Source organism: Salmo trutta, chromosome 1 (assembly GCF_901001165.1).
Source record: "Salmo trutta chromosome 1, fSalTru1.1, whole genome shotgun sequence".
NCBI lineage: Eukaryota > Metazoa > Chordata > Actinopteri > Salmoniformes > Salmonidae > Salmo > Salmo trutta.
This window is the reverse complement of record NC_042957.1, coordinates 58153669-58172668: the sequence shown is the minus strand read 5'-3', so window position 1 is coordinate 58172668 and position 19000 is coordinate 58153669. Positions and strand designations below refer to the sequence as shown.

The 19000-nt window shown below is 45.9% G+C and overlaps 2 long non-coding RNA genes across 2 annotated transcripts in view; both read left to right on the top strand.

The window, feature by feature from the left end:
- Positions 1–4426: 4426 nt before the first annotated feature.
- LOC115202545 (uncharacterized) overlaps positions 4427–19000 on the top strand; it is a 263397-nt gene continuing 248823 nt past the window's right edge. The window contains exon 1 of the long non-coding RNA XR_003880010.1: positions 4427–4782. This is a non-coding gene — a long non-coding RNA (uncharacterized LOC115202545). The remainder of the gene's footprint in view (positions 4783–19000) is intronic.
- Positions 10626–11212, top strand: LOC115202552 (uncharacterized). Its single transcript, XR_003880011.1, has 2 exons — positions 10626–10696; positions 10979–11212. It is a non-coding gene; the product is annotated as an uncharacterized LOC115202552 (long non-coding RNA).

Here is a 19000-nt window from a genome sequence, read left to right as displayed (position 1 = left end):
GATTGTGTATGTGTGCCATTCAGAGGGTGAATGGACAAGACAAAAGTTTTAAGTGCCTTTTAACTGGGTATGGTGGTAGGTGCCAGGTGCACCGGTTTGTGTTAAGAACTGCATGGCTGCTGGGCTTTTCACGCTCATCAGTTTCCCGTGTGTATCAAGAATGGTCCACCACCCAAAGGACATCCTGCCATGGCGTCAACATGGGCCAGCATCCCTGTGGAACCCTTTCGACATCTTGTAGAGTCCATGCCACGATGAATTGAGGCTGTTCTGAAGGAAAGGGGAGAGGTGGTGCAACTCAATATTAGGATGGTGTTCCTAATGTTTGGTATACTCAATGCATATAAAGTACAGGAAAATCACATTTTTGACTGCACTGGGCCTTTAAGCTGGAGTCGTGTGCTGCTGGCTCTGTGAGGAAGCCCAGGTTTGATAAGCGCCACGCAGAGAAGAAAATAAGAGAAAAGTGTGCTGTGTCCTGCCGAGGTAATTTTCCTTGGGCCTTAATGTGCTTACTTATACCGCAGGGGGACTTATACACAAGAGCTGACATGGGAGACAAAGAGAAGATGGGGAGAACAGTGTGAGAAACTGGTCCAGTCACAATGGAGATTGGTGGCTTTAGCAGAGAGCGGGAGAGAGAGGGGGACTGAGAGGGAGTGAGACTGAGGCATCAGGTAGGAGTAGGGGGTAGATTAGTGTTAACAGCCTACTGGTGTTAAAACAGCTGTTCTACTGTGGCGCTATCCATCATAGCACCTTTTGCACACACACGCATGCACACGAACACACACATGCACGCTCAAGTGCTTGCACAGGGACAGACCGAAGCGCGCACACACACACACACACACACACCTTTTCAAACCTACACAGACATACACACTCACACACCATGGCCTGTAACCATCACACTCTCCTCTCCAACCTCTCCTGGTTAAACTTAGGCCCATTTTTATAGGAATGCTGCTGTAGTGAAGTGTACAGTAAGCACCTGTGACATCTTTGCCGGTGCCAAGAGCCCACACGTCAGCCAGAGTTGACAGCATGGCTGCCACATGCCTGAGGGCCCCACAAATTTCCCCTCCATAATTGCATCCCATGTCAACCTGCCTCAACCAACGCTGGAGCGGACTAATCACCGGCCAGTCCTCCTCTCCTCCACCTCTACCTTGTTGCTTATCTCTCTCTCTCTCACTACCTCTCTTTTTCCCTTCTCTCACTCACTCCCTCTCTTTTCTCTGTCTCCTACTTTAGCAGCCATTACGTCTGTATTACCTCCAGCCATCAATGTGAGTCACCAATGAAGGCAGAGCTTTCTCATTAGGGCCCTTCTTTACGTTCCTGTTAATATAGCTGTTTGTCATTTATTTTACCTGTCATTCCCACTGTCAGTTACTGTCAGTGTTGTATGCTTTAATCATTTGACTCATTTTCAGTTATTTACAAATCAAATTATTAAAAGAGGCAGCGACTGAAAATAATAACTGTCAATCTGGTCTCCCGGGACAACTGGCTGATGATTCATATTCTACCGGATGGTTCGTTGGAAATTTGGGTTAGATTTGGAAAGATAGTGACTGTAGAGCAATGTCACTGTTCATCACCGTACACCTGGGCTGATGGTAGAGTGTCTGTGTATCCCTCTAGTATGTGTGTTGGCTTATGTTGTTTATGTCGATGTATTTGACTCCAATCTTGTCTGTGATTCTGCGTCTGTGCCTTTCTGCGTCTGTGGTTCATACAAATCATTAAAATCCAGACGGAAAATATTTACACAAGAAGCAACCTAATATCACACAGTCAAACTCTCTACGCGGGGTAATTCAGTGATTCAGTCTGTGTCTCTGTGCGTCTGTGATTCAGTGATTCAATGTGTGTCTCTGTGCGCCTGTGATTCAGTGATTCAGTGTGTGTCTGTGCGTACAGTATGTTAATCAGTTATTCGGTGTGTGTCTCTGTGCGTCTGTGATTCAGTGTGTGTGTCCTGTGTGACATGATTACAGTGCCTCCTGTCTTCCTCAGATTGAGGTGAGAGCAGCCAGGTGGGTCTGGGCATGTCTGGTGCCACAGTAACTGGATGTGATAGCTGGCCTCTGGGGATCTCTGCCTTAGAAGTGCTAAACGAGCCAAGCAGAGCAATCACTGTGGGTGTGTGTGTCCGTGTGTGTATCCGTGTGTCTGTGTTTGTGTGTCGGTCTGCAGTACTGTGTCTGTCTGCGTGTGTTTGTTGCATTTATCCCAGGACTAAATATACCCTAGAGGCTATGATGAGATAAAACCTCTATAAAGTATTAAATGTTGCCAGGTAACAAGGCTTTGTAGCGACAGATAAACACGTGGCCACTACCTGGCTCCAGGAGGATGATGCTAACCATTTGGTGGTGCTGTAGGGTCAGCTGCCCAAAGGGCTCCAGTCACAGGGCTGGTGACAAGACACACCGGGTTTGGGTGTGTTGAGGGTAAACTCCCCCCTCACCACCCTCACCCCTTATCTCAATGTGATTCTTAGCCTGGAGCTGCACCCCTGCCCACCCCCTCCCCCAGACTGGAATATAGTTAATTAAATCAAGGAGGGAGGGAAACATTGCCGAGGGTTCTCCCGCGAGAGGCGACATGTAGGGGCATGTGCTTGTGTGTGCTCTCTGTCCTCTTTAAACACCAGCAACCTGCCGAATGAAGCTTATGCATATAAAACAAAGCAAATCACTGCGTGTATGCGTATGTGTGTGTACACATTTATTTATGCGTGTGTGTATACAGTACGTGTGGGTACAGTGAGTTGTTGCCGCGGGCCAGCAGAGGCCTCGGTGGTGGTGGTGGTGAGACAGTAGAGACCAGACAGGCAGGTTGGATGATGGTGACGGGGGGCCAAGAGGAGAGCCCATCCCGCCCCACACCGCCTGAGGTGAATGCCAAGGAGTCTCAGAGCCTCTCCATCAAGCAGGACCCCCCGGGGAGCGCCAAGCCAATGAATTACAGATTAGATCATTGTTACAGGATCATAACAGTGATCTAATTGCCAATTTCTCTTTTTAATTGAATTTGGTGAAGTGAAGAGGACAGAGAATAGGATTCCAGGGACTTTGTGGGACGATGGAGGGAGCAGATTGGAGCTGGTGTGCTGGTGTGCCGGGCCCCATAGTTAATGAGGAAAAAAAGACTGAGCGTGACATTCATCGTCAAACTAAGCATTACGGCGGAAAATGTCAAAACCAATATTCTTCCTAATGCTTCTTGTCCTGCTCATATGAGACATAGATGATTCCTTTGAGACATAGATGATTCCTTTGAGACATAGATGATTCCGTTGAGACATAGATGATTCCGTTGAGACGTAGATGATTCTGTTGAGAGACGTGGATGATTCCGTTGAGACGTAGATGATTCCGTTGAGACATAGATGATTCCGTTGAAACATAGATGATTCCGTTGAAACAGATGATTCCGTTGAGGCATAGATGATTCCATTGAGCACAATCTGGAGGAATATTGAATCTACATGATAACATGTGATGTCATTGTCAGGACGTCATTAAATCAGTTTTACAACCAAACACAAACCCTGAATCCTTCCACTCACATGACTGCCCTCAATTCTCCATTTAAAATGTTGATGATCAATTTTAACGGAGTACCCCTTGGCCAGGTCAGTGCTACAGTGCACACTGCCTCCTCTCACAGACGCTGCTGCCCTATCTATCCTACAGGCCTGGGATCAGTTTCAGTGTTGGCCCCCAGTGCTAATGGCCTTAATGGAACCTATGGGGCGCTGTTCTGTGACTTGGGATGTGATAATTGCCATTTGCCTCGGTCTGTGTCCGTGGCCCCGCCACCCCCAGCGCTGCACAGCCAACCCAACTCTAAATGAGCTTGCCACTGTTTTCTGATTACTGCCCAGTTAAATAAGATGAGATAAGTTAGAACCACATCTCTCCCCGAGCCGAGCTTGAGAGCTGACAACTCCCATACATCTGCCAGTCAGGGCTATGGTAATTGAGATGGGGTTGGGGGAGGAGTGATTTGTGTGCTTGTGTGAATATTCTCTCTCTCTGTGTGTGTGTGTGTGTGTCTGTGGATCTGTGGGTCTGTGTGTGCACAATCATTTTTGTGTGTGTTTATGCATGTGTGTGTGTTTTGGAGCTGAGGGTGGTGTGGAGGGATGGGGGATACCTACCTCTCTCTCTCTCTCTTTCTCTCTCTTTCTCTCTGTTTTTGTTCAGTACCTGTCATTGATGAGAAGCCAAGGAGAAGCTTCAGCTTGAAGCTGTCATCGGCCCTCTGTATCTGTCTGCCTCCCTTTATCACTTCCCCCCTCCTTTCTCCACCTCTTCGTATTTATCTCCCTCCCTCCCTCTCTCTGTCCCTGACTGTGATGTGGATGCAGCGTGTGAGCAGCAGCCAGTGAGCGTGCCTACGTTAGCAGTGTGTGCTGTTGGAATCCATGCAGCGGCTGACTGTACTGCCTCTTAAATAGGAGCAAACAGACTCATCGCTCGTGACTCTGACACCACTGAGACCAACGCTCCCTCTCCCGGACTGACGGGCCAATCGCAGGACACCCCTCACTCTCTCAGTCTCTCTCTCTCTCTCTCTCTGATTCTCTCTCTCGCAATCATTCCTTTGCTCTCTATCTCTCTCTCTGTCTGTAGCTAAGTCTCTCTACCACACCTCGTCCAGAGCAGAGGGACAGAAAGCCCCCTGCCCAGCCCAGGGATAGCCAGACCGCTGAGAGGATGAAACTCTGACAAGCCGACAGACCGCAGGGAAACGAGCACAACTGTGAGTACAACAGTCCTTTCACCTCTCAGTTACAGGGACTTAACGCTGACACACACACACACACACACACACACACGTGTGCAGAGCATGCTCACACACACACAAACACATACATAGCTACCTAACTTGATCCTCTTATGTGCTGTGCCTTTGTCTCAGGCAGACTATTTTAGTAAGGGAAGTGTAGGAGTGTGTGTATGTGGAATTGAGTGTTAGTATGTGCCTTAGATGTATTTGTATAGCATACTTTTACTGTATCACTGTATACAATATTGATACTTGCACTCTTTATACTATCTACACTATCCTCTGACTCACTGTCATACATGTGATGATACATATGTAACAGGATTCTTTTAGCTTGGATGATTCCAGCAATAATGCTGAGAGTATTTTGACAGATCTTTAATAATGTTAGAAACTGAGGTCAGACACTGTGTTCAATGTCTCTCTAATGCTTTGGGGATTTCTCTACTCTTGCTGTCTCCTTCTATTGGCAATAATGGCATGGTGAAAACATATCAGAGTAGCAGACCCCTTTTATCTCATATCTTAAACGTCTAAGCTGGTATAAGCCAATAGATGCCTAGGGGTGAAAAAAGGGGCGTACATTCTTTCAACCGCTGAAGAATCCCAAGCAATTCCACTGCTTATTGTTTAGTGCTCAGCTAGTGGATGTCTGGGCTGGGTGCAGATCTGTACTGATGTGACACACATTTTTTTTTATTATGCTTCTGGTTCATTTCTGGCTGAGGCGATTTCCTATTTCCTTCTCCCATTTGGAGCAGGGTGAGTATAATGTGATAGTGGCTGACACGCGGGGTAATGCCGTTCGGAGGACACAGATTGCATTTCCCCTGGAGAATACTCCTGCTGTATTAAAGACACAACAAGGCTCCTCTGCACTTGTCATCAGCTCCAGTGGTAATGCAGGCAGGGGAGAGACAGGCGTGGTGTCTACAGCCCTACTCTCCTTTAAACACATCCAATTGGCCCTAATGCCACAGTCTGACTCACAGTAGCATGCTTGGGATGGGGAACAGCTTACAGTTTACATCACATGTGTTATGGTGTTATGCCCGGGCTTTTCTACTCCAGCTTTAACAAAAGGGACAAGAACTGGAATTCCCATTGACAGTTTAAAGTTTGTGTACCATAGGCCCATGCATGTATTCTCTGTCCAAAATGTGTTTAGGTTGGACTACAGTATCCTGTTACAGGATTATAATGAATCTATATTTAATGGTCCTCTTCTAATATCTTGAGAATGTAAACTAACTGATGTAAAATAGGTGTGTTGTATTGACACACATGACCAGGTTAGGTCTTTATTTTTTGTTGTTGAGGAAATCTACATTTAACCATAGACTCAAAATGGTTTACATTTCACATGGCATAGAAAGTGTCAACTAATCCCAGAATCGTTAGACTGTGAGAGAGCACTTAAATCTCATACACATGTTTGGCATGTGATGAACGATCCCAGAAAGAATGCATACAGGGAAAGAACTGAGAGATCAGAGATCGATGACTCCAAGGACAGAGAGAGAGAGAGAGAGACTCACTTCCCTTTTCAGCATGTCCTGAAAAAAGGCCTGAACCCAGTGTTTTTGGTAAACTTCACAGAAGCATCCTCTTTTAGAAAAAACAACAACAACATCTCTTCCTCAGTGTGTGCTTTGTTCTTGCAAGGCCCCACTTTACCTCCCACTTATGTGACAAGGAGGGCGTAGGATCAATACCTATCAAAGGCCCTAACGTCTGAGTGGCCAACATAACACAGCCACCAGAGCTCTGCCTTTGAAAACCCAAAGAAAGTTACCTGAGACATCCTCAGAGGTACAGTATGATATTCAGAACACCAAGAAACTGCCCAAAAAAACCTCCCGACAAGAGAGCCATTTAAGCTTTCTCAATTAATATAACTTTCATTTTGGAATTTGCCTGCAGCTTTCATGCACAATTCATAATTTATATTACTGAGAAGTTGGTAATGTTCCTGGTAGCACTAAGGCATTTTTCCCATTTCTTTTCTCCCTCATTATTTTCTTAGAGGAAGATGTTTATAGAAAGCAAATTGCCTTATGTGCTGGAAAACATTTAGTTGCATACATCTACATTCTTATAAGCAGACAGACTATCAAAAAGAAAGCTATTATGTATTCCTTCTTCAGCCTTGGGACATCATTTTCACAACTTGAGCTGTTATTAAAGCGCTTTGGATTGCCGGTTAAAGGAAAAAGCCAATTGTTAAGTGAATGCCATTCTCTGTGTATTATTTATGTGTTCTAGCAGCATCTTCCATTTAAGCAATAAGGCACGAGGGGGTGTGGTATATGGCCAATATACCACGGCTAAGGGCTGTTCTTAGGCACGACGCATCGCCTGGACACAGCCCTTAGCCGTGGTATATTAGCCATATACCACAAACCCCAGAGGTGTCTTATTGCTATTATTAACTGGTTACCAATGTAATTAGAGCAGTTTTGCCATACCCGTGGTATACGGACTGATATACCACGGCTGTCAGCCAATCAGCATTCAGGGCTCGAACCACCCAGTTTATAGTAGTGATTAGATCACTGGTAACCGGTACCAATCATATTGGGTATGGCTGTGGTAGTCTTTTCACTCTCTCTAGGCTTAATTACACTTTATGCATGAGGAGTGTTGGTTGGGGGTGCATTTTAGACCACGGCAAAGTCAAACTAGATATGTCGGCCTCAAATCATTGGCCAGAAGTATTCAACCATGGCTGGATGTAAGGGAAAGTATATTCATGGGGTACATAAATGTTGCATTCTTGACTCGTTTAAACATTCAGATGTGCTGATTAAATTATTACTCACTCAAGGGTTCTGCTCTGCTCCTTGAGCTTTCTGGCTGTTTTTCCATTTATTTTCTGAATTCTCAAGCAGACCTTTGGGTATTGGGTATCAGCAATTACAAAACTTTTAATAAGCAGGCAACGGTATCTCCACATATGCCAACTTCTTACGGTATAAGTATAAGCTGCTGGGGATTGCTGTTAGGCCTACATGTTTTGCAAATATGTGCTAGCTTGATTTAGTTAATTTACCACTCGGTTTTCTCTCTCTGAGAATCATTGTATAGTAAGGTTGGTTCACTAGTGTTACTTTTAGGTTCCATAATAAATATTTGAATGTTATGTTTGACATTTTGGTTAAGATGGTATATTAGTCTCGCCCAGACAAGATGTATGGTTTACACACTCTGCAACAAAGCAATATGGTAAACCGAAACCGAAGGAAATTGTTATTTTCCACTGCCATAAGACAACAAAAACAGAATTGAGTTGTTTCCTTAACAGAGCTTTGAAAGGTAGTTTCTCTGCAGACCTCTGTGAAAAATATGCTAATTATAGGGCAGGGAGCCACTGAGGAAATGAAAAGCATTACCATACAACTTCATTTGCAACATTTTGGAGGTCGCTTATCAGGAGGGAACAGAATTAGTTCTATCTCGCAGAACAACTTCAATGTAGGCAGGAACATGCCCCAAAGTCTTCCCGGGCTCTGTCGTAAACATGTTCTATGACTACATTGTTTATTTAGTCCATTTCATTAGAAAGTTTAACGGGCCCTGCGTGGGGTTTTGTGGGCCCAGCCACCCGGTATACATTTAATCAGCCTGTCCCCCAGCGTTAATCTTCATACCTCGCCTTCCCCTTTCATTGTCAGTCTCTCCAGGGTCACACAAAGTAGCATCAAATATTTATGATATTAATAACTGCCTTTAGGAAAAAACCCTAAATAAATCTTCTCTGCGATAGAGCAGTCATTTCCAGTTAATAAAGTGGTGAAGGAGAAATAAGAGGGTGATCCTCAGGTGAGAGCGGGCAGACACTCATCGCCACAAAACAGACCCAACAACAAAGGGAGATACCACAACAGAGGGAGATACCACAACAGAAACAACAGAGGGAGATACCACAACAGTAACAACAGAGGGAGATACCACAACAGTAACAACAGAGGGAGATACCACAACAGTAACAACAGAGGGAGATACCACAACAGTAACAACAGAGAGAGATACCACAACAGAGGGAGATACCACAACAGAAACAACAGAGGGAGATCCCACAACAGTAACAACAGAGGGAGATCCCACAACAGTAACAACAGAGGGAGATACCACAACAGAAACAACAGACGGAGATCCCACAACAGAAACAACAGAGGGAGATACCACAACAGTAACAACAGAGGGAGATCCCACAACAGAAACAACAGAGGGAGATCCCACAACAGTAACAACAGAGGGAGATCCCACAACAGTAACAACAAAGGGAGATCCCACAACAGAAACAACAGAGGGAGATACCACAACAGAAACAACAGAGGGAGATACCACAACAGAAACAACAGAGGGAGATACCACAACAGTAACAACAGAGGGAGATACCACAACAGTAACAACAGAGGGAGATCCCACAACAGTAACAACAGAGGGAGATACCACAACAGAAACAACAGAGGGAGATACCACAACAGAAACAACAGAGAGAGATACCACAACAGTAACAACAGAGGGAGATACCACAACAGTAACAACAGAGGGAGATACCACAACAGAAACAACAGAGGGAGATACCACAACAGAAACAACAGAGGGAGATACCACAACAGTAACAACAGAGGGAGATACCACAACAGAAACAACAGAGGGAGATACCACAACAGTAACAACAGAGGGAGATACCACAACAGTAACAACAGAGGGAGATACCACAACAGTAACAACAGAGAGAGATACCACAACAGAGGGAGATACCACAACAGTAACAACAGAGGGAGATACCACAACAGTAACAACAGAGGGAGATACCACAACAGAAACAACAGAGGGAGATACCACAACAGAAACAACAGAGAGAGATGAAACAACAGAGGGAGATGAAACAACAGAGGGAGATACCACAACAGAAACATCAGAGGGAGATACCACAACAGAAACAACAGAGGGAGATGAAACAACAGAGGGAGATGAAACAACAGAGGGAGATACCACAACAGAAACAACAGAGGGAGATCCCACAACAGAAACAACAGAGGGAGATACCACAACAGTAACAACAGAGGGAGATCCCACAACAGAAACAACAGAGGGAGATCCCACAACAGAAACAACAGAGGGAGATACCACAACAGTAACAACAGAGGGAGATCCCACAACAGAAACAACAGAGGGAGATCCCACAACAGAAACAACAGAGAGAGATACCACAACAGTAACAACAGAGGGAGATCCCACAACAGAAATACAGAGGGAGATACCACAACAGAAACAACAGAGGGAGATCCCACAACAGAAACAACAGAGGGAGATACCACAACAGAAACAACAGAGGGAGATGAAACAACAGAGGGAGATGAAACAACAGAGGGAGATACCACAACAAAGGGAGATACCACAGCAGAAACAACAGAGGGAGATGAAACAACAGAGGGAGATACCACAACAGAGGGAGATACCACAACAGAAACAACAGAGGGAGATGAAACAACAGAGGGAGATACCACAACAGAGGGAGATACCACAACAGAAACAAAAGGAACCAAAGTGCTTTTCTGTTATCTTATTGTAGACAGGGGAAAGACAAATTTTACCAGAAGGTCGTTTTGATGTTGGATTTTTTTTTGTGTGTGGGGGGGGGGGGGGGGGGGGGGGTGATTGGGATGGCTTGAGAATCTCCGGTCCCTAGGGGGTCTTCTGCATTGACAGACTACAAACACACACGTGCACGCATGTGCACACACTCACACACACACACACACACACACACACACACACACACACACACACACACACACGAGTAACAAAAAAAGCTGTTTAGCATTGGAGCCGATTGAGGCAGGGCACAGCATTAATCATGTGTTTTTCTGCTGAGGTCTGTTGACAGTGATTAGAGTGATTTTTTATTTTGGAGAGTGGCGAGCACACGGCCTAATGAGGAAAGAGCTTGCCTCACTACAGAGTGACCATGCGCTTGATCCACCTGGTGGCTGTGTGTGTGTGTGTGTGTGTGTGTGTGTGTGTGTGTGTGTGTGTGTGTGTGTGTGTGTGTGTGTGTGTGTGTGTGTGTGTGTGTGAGAGAGACTGTGAGATTGTGAGACTGTGTGGTGTTCCTCCAGGCTGCGGCTGGAAGATATAGAGATAGTGAATATGACAGGGAAGAGAGTGTTGGGGAGCAGGAGGATCACTGAACGAATATGACAGGGAAGAGAGTGTTGGGGAGCAGGAGGATCACTGAATGAATATGACAGGGAAGAGAGTGTTGGGGAGCAGGAGGATCACTGAACGAATATGACAGGGAAGAGAGTGTTGGGGAGCAGGAGGATCACTGAACGGATATGACAGGGAAGAGAGTGTTGGGGAGCAGGAGGATCACTGAACGGATATGACAGGGAAGAGAGTGTTGGGGAGCAGGAGGATCACTGAATGAATATGACAGGGAAGAGAGTGTTGGGGAGCAGGAAGATCACTGAACGGATATGACAGGGAAGAGAGTGTTGGGGAGCAGGGAGATCACTGAACGAATATGACAGGGAAGAGAGTGTTGGGGAGCAGGAGGATCACTGAACGGATATGACAGGGAAGAGAGTGTTGGGGAGCAGGGGGATCACTGAACTCATTAGTCTGGAGTCAGAGTTGAGACACCCAGTGAAAGGTCCTTTACGTAATCAATGTTTAACTGTGTCCTATTGTGATGATTAATATTAGTTTATTGGTCTGCGCCCCTTTGGCTTCGCACTGGGGAAGCAGCTTGCCCGGCTTTAATAGGTCACTACATTAGCCAATCAATACGCAGTGGTGTAGTGCTATTGTTTTAGGTGAGGGAGCTCAAAATGTAAATGATGTCATAATTTCCTTATCGACAGATGTAGCCTATAGAATACATCATTCTAGATAATATAATTCTATACTAAAAAAATATAGAAGCAACATTCAATTTCTGAGATTTAACTGAGTTACAGTTCATATAAGGAAATCAGTCAATTGAAATATATTCATTAGGCCCTAATCTATGGATTTCGGCCCACCCACCCATTGGGGAGCCTGAGAGCTTTATTTCGCATAAAAGAGCTTTATTACAAACATAAATGGATGCATTATGCTCACTAACAGGGATGTAAACAAATTTGTGCTCAACATTTTAGAGAAATAAGCTTTTTGTGCATATGGAACATTTCTAGGATCTTTTATTTCAGCTCATGAAACATGGGACCAACACTTTACATGTTCCGTTCAGTATAGTTAGACTATTGCAGATCTGGAAAAAGGATCCACCTACCATTGTTACTATGAATGGTGGATAGGGGGCAGGATAGACACTTAGACTGGTAGACTATACTGACCTGCGGTATAGTAAAAGTTAGCACATGGAAAAGCGTAGTGCATAAGGATGCAAGCACATGAGGAAATGTGGCTAGGATGGAAGACATTATATAGTAAAACCTGCAAAAGAGTGAATGTAAACGGAGGAAAAACACACGACCCTCCCCTGTCCCCAATAAAAAACCACACAACCATCCCCACATCAAAAACAAAGTGTGACAATTTTGGACCACCCCTCCCCCCAGTAAATTGCGATCTGTCCCGTAAGCAGTGGTCCCAGCTCGCGTGGCACATGTTCTCCCCTACTGTGAACAATGTCCCCAAAGCCATTGATGGTGGAGGTGCACAGGAGGGAGAAGAATTGGCACAGGATGAAAATGTCTTCTTCCCCGAATCCCAGAGGAAGAAGCTCTGGCCAGCCTGGTCCGCTGTGGACGTGCCTTTTTAAAGCTCGTGGTTGTGAACTGGCGGCTTCTCATGGTGTTTATGATAGGAACTGCTAGTGATTCTTTTTCAATGTTCTGATTGGCCAAAGTGGTCACGCCTCTGACAGGCTTTCGCAGTGCACACACATAGCTTACAGTTCTTCATCATTCTCACCACTGCCAGAAAAAAGACGGGGAAGAAACTACCATTTACATCTGGGCTGCTATACATACACTATTTCTTTTGTTTAACATTCTATGGTTTTCATAGCATTTTAGTGGTCATTAAATATAATTGATTTAGAATTTATCAGAATACATTTTCCAGAAATAGTTTTACCAGCACCGTGTATCCTCAAACTGAAAAACACTGAGACAGCGCCGCTCCCCCGCGCTCCGGCAACATTACAACCCTGTCAATACGCCGGGATATCTGTTTGGAAAAAGGACCGAGGCGAGCTGCTGTTCCTTGGGAGAGAATTCTAAATGTCTGTGGCCAAACTTCTGCATCACTAGTACAGAAATGTACAGTATGTATACTTGTACATTACATTTAGAATAGGGGAGCACTCTATTTTTCCTATTCATACATCATTAATATTCACATTTCTTGTATTCAGAAATGTGTGTTAAATCTCTAGATTTTCAATTTCACCTCTTCTTAAATCTTACTTGATTTGCATGTATCATGGTGAATTTCCAATTCCGGTGGGATTATTGATGTGTGTGTGTGTGGGAAGATAATGCGAGTATATCATGCAGCAACATTTTGGACCCGAACCATCATTTTATTTAGACAGAACAAAATGTGCAGACATTTTTGGAACTGGTTGAAAATGGTCATTTTCATCTGAAGCTCTGGTCCAGCACATCAGTCCTCCAGTATCATCCGCCCAATGGCTGCCTGGTCCAGCACATCAGTCCTCCAGTATCATCCGCCCAATGGCTGCCTGGTCCAGCACATCAGTCCTCCAGTATCATCCGCCCAATGGCTGCCTGGTCCAGCACATCAGTCCTCCAGTATCATCCGCCCAATGGCTGCCTGGTCCAGCACATCAGTCCTCCAGTATCATCCGCCCAATGGCTGCCTGGTCCAGCACATCAATCCTCCAGTATCATCCGCCCAATGGCTGCCTGGTCCAGCACATCAGTCCTCCAGTATCATCCGCCCAATGGCTGCCTGGTCCAGCACATCAGTCCTCCAGTATCATCCGCCCAATCACATTTGTGAAAATGCCAATGCTGGTGTGCATCTGACTGATACTGTGTCCATTTGTGCACCAGGTTGGATTTAGGCATAACACGTCATTTTCCACACCATTTTGTCCGAAAAGTCGATTACTCTGCCTCTGCAGCCATGGATGTGTCTGGATTGAACATTTATTCTGCATGCTGCCAATGAAAGTCATAGAGGCCGGCTTCCATCAGTGTAATGATATTTCAGCCCCAGTATTAGTTCAGCACTGTTTTACACAGCAGTTTCTGCTCAATTAAAAATAGTCCATATTTAAATGCAAAGAAAATCAGTCGCCTGGCGATCCGTGTGCATTCAGATATGCTGCAGAATGGTTAAGTTATGAAGTTTGAAATTGAGTTTTTAAGCACCCCAATGCTCCACGCCTTTAGAGTTACTTAGAAGAAGAGGGACCGTTCATTTGTAGCATTTGTGAAATGTTCCTTTGACGTTATTGATGTAGAATAGATTAACCTTTAAAAAGGTAAGTAAGTGAAATGTGAAATAATTCATTGAGAGTCAGCCATGTAGCAAATTGTCACGTCCTGGCCAGTATATAAGGTTAATTGTTTTGTAGTTTGGTCAGGGCGTGACAGAGGGTATTTGTTTTATGTGGTTCAGGGTGGTGTGTTTGGTTTAAGGGTGTTTGTTTTAGTAATTCCGGGTGTTGGTTTGTTTAGGTATTTCTATGTGGAGTCTAGTATGTCTGTTTCTATGTCTGGTGAATTGGTGTTGGGACTCTCAGTTGAAGGCAGGTGTTTTCTATCTGCCTTTGATTGAGAGTCTCATAAATGAGGGTGTGTTTGTGTTTGTTTTGTGGGTGATTGTTCTGTGTTCAGCCCTAGGCTTTGCCAGACTGTTAGTTGTTCGTTTGTTCTAGTGGTTTTGTTATTTTGTATTCAGTGGTTTTTGTAAGTGAATAAATCTAAATATGAGCATACACGTACCTGCTGCATATTGGTCTACATTTTCAGACGACGATTTCGTTATATCGTCGGAAGACGAAGACGACAACCGTGACAGAATCACCCACCACCAAAGGACCAAGCAGCAGGAGAACAGCATGGATGGATGGACGTGGGCAGATTTAAGGATGTTCGTGTCCAGGGCTATGGAAGAGTTAAGGGAACCCGAGAGGCAGCCCCAAGAAATTTTTTGGGGGGGGCACAAGGGCTGTGAAGAGGGGCAAGGATGGAGCCCCAGGCCAGCTCCCCGCACTAGCCCTGAGGTACGTGTCTCCAATCTGGTACGCCCAGTACCAGCACCCCGCACCAAGCCCAAGGTGCGTGTCCCCAGCCTCGCCAGTCAACGGTCGTCGGAGCTGCCCGTCAGTCAACAGTCGTCGGAGCTGCCCGTCAGTCAACAGTCGTCGGAGCTGCCCGTCAGTCAACAGTCGTCGGAGCTGCCCGTCAGTCAACAGTCGTCGGAGCTGCCCGTCAGTCAACAGTCGTCGGAGCTGCCCGTCAGTCAACAGTCGCCGGAGTGGTCAGACTGCGCTGAACTGCCGGAGTGGCCAGACTGCGCTGAACTGCCGGAGTGGCCAGACTGCCCTGAACTGCCGGAGTGGCCAGACTGCCCTGAACTGCCGGAGTGGCCAGTCTGCCCTGAACTGCCGGAGTGGCCAGTCTGCCCTGAACTGCCGGAGTGGCCAGTCTGCCCTGAACTGCCGGAGTGGCCAGTCTGCCCTGAACTGCCGGAGTGGCCAGTCTGCCCTGAACTGCCGGAGTGGCCAGTCTGCCCTGACCTGCCGGAGTGGCCAGTCTGCCCTGACCTGCCGGAGTGGCCAGTCTGCCCTGACCTGCCGGAGTGGCCAGTCTGCCCTGACCTGCCGGAGTGGCCAGTCTGCCCTGACCTGCCGGAGTGGCCAGTCTGCCCTGACCTGCCGGAGTGGCCAGTCTGCCCTGACCGTCCGGAGTGGCCAGTCTGCCCTGACCGTCCGGAGTGGCCAGTCTGCCCTGACCTGCCGGAGTGGCCAGACTGCCCTGACCGTCCCGAGTTGCCAGACTGCCCTGACCGTCCCGAGTTGCCAGACTGCCCTGACCGTCCCGAGTTGCCAGACTGCCCTGACCGTCCCGAGTTGCCAGACTGCCCTGACCGTCCCGAGTTGCCAGACTGCCCTGACCGTCCCGAGTTGCCAGACTGCCCAGACCGCCCCGAGCTGACAGACTGCCCAGACCGCCCCGAGCTGACAGACTGCCCCGAGCTGACAGACTGCCCAGACAGCCCCGAACCGCCAGACTGCCCAGACTGCCTGGAACGGCCAGAACCTGAGCCGCCTCCAATATAGGTGGGTTGGGGAGGGGGGGTGTAGCACAGTGCCGTCGTTGACGGCAGCCACCCTCCCTTCCCTCCCTTTAGAAAGGGGGAATTTTTCTTTTGGGTATTGTTTGGGGGTATTTATATTTTTTTTGTATTAAGGTGCTTCTGGGGTAGCACCTTTAAGGGGGGGGTACTGTCACGTCCTGGCCAGTATATAAGGTTAATTGTTTTGTAGTTTGGTCAGGGCGTGACAGAGGGTATTTGTTTTATGTGGTTCAGGGTGGTGTGTTTGGTTTAAGGGTGTTTGTTTTAGTAATTCCGGGTGTTGGTTTGTTTAGGTATTTCTATGTGGAGTCTAGTATGTCTGTTTCTATGTCTGGTGAATTGGTGTTGGGACTCTCAGTTGAAGGCAGGTGTTTTCTATCTGCCTTTGATTGAGAGTCTCATAAATGAGGGTGTGTTTGTGTTTGTTTTGTGGGTGATTGTTCTGTGTTCAGCCCTAGGCTTTGCCAGACTGTTAGTTGTTCGTTTGTTCTAGTGGTTTTGTTATTTTGTATTCAGTGGTTTTTGTAAGTGAATAAATCTAAATATGAGCATACACGTACCTGCTGCATATTGGTCTACATTTTCAGACGACGATTTCGTTATATCGTCGGAAGACGAAGACGACAACCGTGACACAAATGTGATTTTCGCCAGCAGAAAGACCTGGTAGGCCATTACCCACAAACACAGAGGAAAAAAGACCTGGTAGACCATTACCCACAAACACAGAGGAAAAAGACCTGGTAGACCATTACCCACAAACACAGAGGAAAAAGACCTGGTAGACCATTACCCACAAACACAGAGGAAAAAAGACCTGGTAGACCATTACCCACAAACACAGAGGCGTGTAGAAGAAGGCCAGGGCTGGGGGCTTCACTCTGCTCTATTTCTAAGGCCTACAGTACGAATAGCACATTTTGGAACTAAATTGCCAGTCAGAGCTTGGGAAATAAATTCCAGATAGTGTCAGCCCCGTGTGCTGGTCGTTTGGAAGTTCCGTGTCCTTCCCTCCCTCGCCACTCTCTGGCTTTATTTAGCTGGAGCTGTCATTTCCCATAAATCCTTGGGAGGAGGCGTCCGTCAGGGCTGCCAGTTCCCCTGTGTGGAGCACCTGTAACAGGGGAGGGAAGTGACAGCTCTGCCGGGGAGCTGCCGGGATGCTACCGGGTCTGTTCCATCACACCAGGGCTCCACACAGCCATCTCCACTTCTCCCTATGAGGCCTCCCTACACAGGGACATAACAAACACAATATCCCAGGGACTTCAGAACAATTCACTAGCTGCAACTCAGAAATGTCAGGGAATATGGATTTCTATGGTGGTAATTGTGATGTACAGTATGTAAACATACAGTATTTATTTGTATTCAGTGTACTATTAATATTATTATGTTTGATAGGTAAGATCTCTGGATCGACCTCATTTGGTTATCGGTGTAGGTAGCATGTACTGATATAGATTTGAATTTCTAGATAGAATGCAGTATATTCGTCAATTGTCTTGAGAATATCCTGTCTTTAATCATTCGAGAGACTGAGTACAATCCAAATGACAAGACATCACATTGCTCTTTTCATAAAATCGTTGTTGAAATACCACTACATATTTCAACAAGCATTTGGGAGAATAAAACATATGTACAGATGTAGGATCTTAATTTGAGACAGTTTGCTACAGCAGGAAAATAATCCTGCAGCAACAGGAAATGTGAATTATTATGTGGATTATAATTAATGGGCATTTTCGTAGGGGTTGATACATTTTTCGTAAGGGAAAAAATAAAGTCTGAAATTTCAAAGTGGAAATTACAAACTTCAGAAGCCTTTATAAACCTCAATGACACTACACGTATTACATTTCCTGCAACAGGGTGATCAAATTAAGATCTTATATCTGTAGGCCCTAGCAAAGGGACAATAGGCAGCAAACCTGTTAACCAGGTTTGTTGCCTAGTTAACAGTATGTGAATGCGGTCTGCACTTGTTGTACTGCACTTGTCATCCTTGACACGTCAATAAATGTCCATGGCTAAACATTTTACTGACACAAGGTCACTGTATCTGTCAATTGTCATTTCACATGGAGTAATTGTTATATTATTATATTTAGAAATGTCGCTTAAAAATGTTTGTGAGGTGAAAAAATAGGCAGTCTTCTTTTCTCTCATTCAGCTGTCAGCGCACATGCTCCATCATTTTTGCTACAGGAAATTAGAAAGGAAAAACTTTTGACAGCACAATTTCACAAAACACCGCCACGCTATCATTTCATTTTCTCCCAGACATTTTTTTCCTTTATTTATTTCATTATTGTCTTTTGAAAACAGACAGAGCGATAACAGCGGTTACTTTTTGGGTAATTTATCCTTGTTGCAGTGTCGCTCTCACCTTCTAAAGCTTTAACCCTTTAACCCCTGGCCTACGGTGAGTAATTAGCTCGTGTGTCTTTGTCCTCTAGAAGCTGGTGAGACAGTCGCCCTGACTAGATAAAACCAGCTGATTAGCCCGTAAGCAGCTACACTATCGCACCATCAAAAGAGGAGGATTATATGTGGGAGATGACTGAGATGAATAGAAGGACAAGAACCAGCTATGTCTCCTAGTACCTAGGTTAGATCCCCGATCCACTCTGTCTGGTGTGTTCTGTGATTGAACCACTGTGTCCCTCTGGGCTACAAACCTTAGATGTCCACTGGTTCCTCCATGCCGACGAAATGCGGAGGAATAAACACACAACACATAGCTAACCTTCCGTTACTGCTGGTGTGTTTCTGCTAAGGACACACGGCTTTGCCCTCATTGTCCTTCCTCAGGCTGAATCGCTGTGAATGTTGTGTGAACAAGGCAGAGAGGTTGTCTGACCTGCCGTCATGCAGACGTGCTGGTTGT